Source organism: Poecilia formosa, unplaced genomic scaffold (genome assembly GCF_000485575.1).
Source record: "Poecilia formosa unplaced genomic scaffold, Poecilia_formosa-5.1.2 Scaffold132, whole genome shotgun sequence".
Taxonomy (NCBI): domain Eukaryota; kingdom Metazoa; phylum Chordata; class Actinopteri; order Cyprinodontiformes; family Poeciliidae; genus Poecilia; species Poecilia formosa.
Window position 1 is genome coordinate 586,030 of NW_006800071.1, and position 3,538 is coordinate 589,567.

The following is a 3,538-nucleotide window of genomic DNA, read 5'->3' on the forward strand; positions in this document are numbered from 1 at the left end:
GCCTAAACTACATTTCATTTTCACCTGAAGTCGGAGTTGAAGTTGTATTTTGCCTTTTTCTCTTCAAAAGCAAGTCAGAAAGCTGTCTTCCACCATTCATATTTTCAGAATATTTATTTAAGAGTAGTTTTTGAAAACTGGTTGTTACAAAAAAAAAAAAAAAGAATTAAGAGTGAACCCAGATAGTTTAAATTAGAAGCAAAAGCACCAATCAGAGTACAGTAAAACGTCGGCATCCAAAGTGTGGCGCCTGCACAGTTTGTTGTTTCTCAGGTGGAAGGAGGAAGCAACATTTTATAAACTCAAATCTTCTTCCAGTTAAATCAATAACTTTATATATTAAGCTTGTTAATTACACTGCAGTGGTTTATTAAGGTATGAGTTAAAATCCTTAAGATACACACCTAACTTTTCAAAATGCTACTGACACAGTAATGTAAATGTGTTCTGTGAAGTTCTGCATCAGCTGAGACATTACTGGGGATTTCATTACTGCTGCAAATCATCTCATCAGATCCCATTGTTTACCATTCTCCCTTGTTTACCAACATGAACATTGAGTTTCTTTCCTTTCACCGTATATCGTTGACATCTCCTCTGTTTTCACTTCCCCCGGTTGTGGTCAGCATCAGTTTCATGCAGTGGTTTAATTTATTGCTCAAGCTTCCCCAGTTGGCCGCTCTGATTCAAGACTTACCTGCTCAGAAATTCACCAGCGTGATGGAAAATGAAATAATAAATCCAGATATATTAAACAGCCCCGAGTAACACAGGTTTGTATAACTGCAAAACTAATAAACACGACACACAGGTGGAGCAGTGAGTCATTCTGTACAAATAGACGTGCAGAGTAACCAAGCAGTGAACCGCGCCGACGTTTCATGGTTCACAAGCTGGAGCACATCGACATTACCGAAACACGGGCGGGTAATTTATTTCATCGCACTGAGCACATATTAATTCCTATTGATGCCAATGTGAGTGTGGTGGTGTTGAGCTCTGGAGGAGTCATTTATCATTCTGAAAAGAAAAAAAAAACACTACACTACTCTGACAGAGACATGTTGTCTTTATGAGATCATTTAATTATCTTTCCCTTTTTTTTTTTTTTACAAACCGGAGTCTTTCCACAAATGCATGAATAATTATCTTAGGAGTATACAGTCACAATGGACTCCTGGTATTCATGAGGGTTAGAGGCCACAACGAAATAGCTAAAATATGCAAATACCTGAGATCTATTGCATATTCCTTCTTATTTTATTGGTGCAAACACTAAATATACCACAACACATAAATACAGGAGTCAGTAAAAACCACCATAGCACCACCACAGAAGCTAACACATGCTGTCTTCTTTATTTCCGCTTTCCGATAACCAACTGTAGTGAATACTAGTGCTGGATTGGCTGCTTTTTAAAAGTCAGCCGATAGCACATTGAGTAGCATTATGTGTAAGTATTTCAGCTCACCAAGCTGCACTTTAAAAAAAAATAAAAATTTTTTAGAAATGTTCTACAAAATAAATCTGCAAAAAGGCAAATTTTCTGATATTTGTTCACTAATTTTCTATAACAAACTCCTGATGGCTCCACAGAGCAGCTGGGTTTACTGGGGTTAAAGAATACACCCTAATGCAGTTTTTTTATTGTAATTTCCCAACTATTTCACATTTATGTGCTGTGTTGTGTAAGTCCCAGTGAAATGCTCTCAGGCTCGTCATTCTTATGTGACATAACATGGAGAACTTGGAGAGGTGTGGATACGTCTGCAAGGTGCTGTGCTTGTCTAAACAGTTTCCAAGTCTGCTGGGTTATAACTTCTCTTTTCTGAGTGTGCATGTATATTTATCGGTACTGCAGGATCTCAATATAAGGTGTTTGCTCTGTGTGCCTAAGGCAGATTGGGCAGCACTGGAGACTTTCCTCCACACACGGTAGAAAAAGTTTCCTCAAAAAGAGTTGAAAAAGACATTTATATGTGAAAAATTTCATCTGGGAATCCAAAAGAAAAATCCAGTTTTTTCTCCTTTTTAAAGATGTATTAAAGTGTTGGTGAACAGCAGTTGTGGTTTTATGCCATTTTCATTTCAGAGAAAAGCTGTTTGTTTGTTTTCTTATGTTTATTTTTATAGCTTCAAAGAAACTGTGTTTATATTTTAATTTTCTGATATTGTCAATGATTTTCTAATTTTTTTCAAAGCTTAATTGAGAATGTTTCAAGTTGCCAACAAAGGCATTTTTCTAACTGCTAATGTACTTGGATTTCAAATAAAACTGCATGAAAACTCATCAGAAAAGTTTAAACCACAAAAGACTCTTGTCATATTCACTTTTTGCACTTTATATTTTGTAGCTTTAGCAGTTACCAACTTTCAGGAAGGGTGACCACAGCTTGGAGTTCCTCTCCACCTTCATTTCCTTCAACTCTGTGTTTCTCTTAACTGTTTATGACAAGCACCAACTTTATCAGTATCAAGTTTTAAAAGTGCCTCCATCCTGATGGACAGTTGGAAACTGAATCCAACAGTTCTCGAATTTTGATGTTTTGAATGTCAACATGAAGGCTTCCAGATGTGGTAGCTGATGTTTCTCTTCTACCCTTAGAGACATCAACCCCTGCTGTGGCTGTTTTTGTTTCACAGATTTCATCCAGTTGAACCAACTTCCACAGCTTCCTGCTGCCATCATGTTTTCCAAAGGGGATGAGGCTTTCGGGGTATTTTGAAATAGCCAAAAATGTCCGGTTTTAATCTTACTTTACCAAACCACGTTCCTCCACTTGTTTGTGTCATTTTATTTATGCGATCTTCAAACAGGATTTCTTGTGTCCTTTCCTTTCAATAGTAGCTTGGAATGTAAATCAGTTAAGCCAAACCTGCTTTGAACTTCTCTAAAATGTTATCTCTGGCCTGTTTGCTGAGTTCCTTTCATGTTTGAGGTTCGCTTTGTGACCAACATGCAGAAAACCACTCAGGGACCATAATCAGGCTTTGGTATTTATCGGTAAAATGATCTGTTTTCCGGAGGGATTGGTTTATCTGAAGGGAAGCAAGGGAGATGTATTAGACAGATAGCAGGAGCGATGGAAATAAAGCTTATTGAATATGAGAGAAGATGTTTCAGGTCCGGAGGCGAGTGTGCAGTTGAACCAAAAAGGGAAGCGATGTTGTGCTGGGGCTTGACAGATGATTGAGTTGGAGAGCCGGCAGGCTGGAGGATTCATGGGAGAAGGATGATGACCTGCAGCTGAGACTTTTCCAGAGTGTTATGGAAAACTTTGAGTTAGCTTGGAGAACGCTGGAACTTGGAAAGGTTGTGAACCTGAAGCTGAAGTTAGTTGTTTGGCGTTCTCCTGGATTAAAACAGGACAACACAGATAAGTGGGACACATGAGATTCTCTAGGACAGGGGTGTCCAACTCAATTTCACCGAGGGCCACTTCAGCATATTGGCCACCCTCAACGGGCCACATTGACGGTACAAATCAGGAGTGATTTACGTCTGCAGCTCTGGAGGAGGAAGTTGTTCAGACCCCA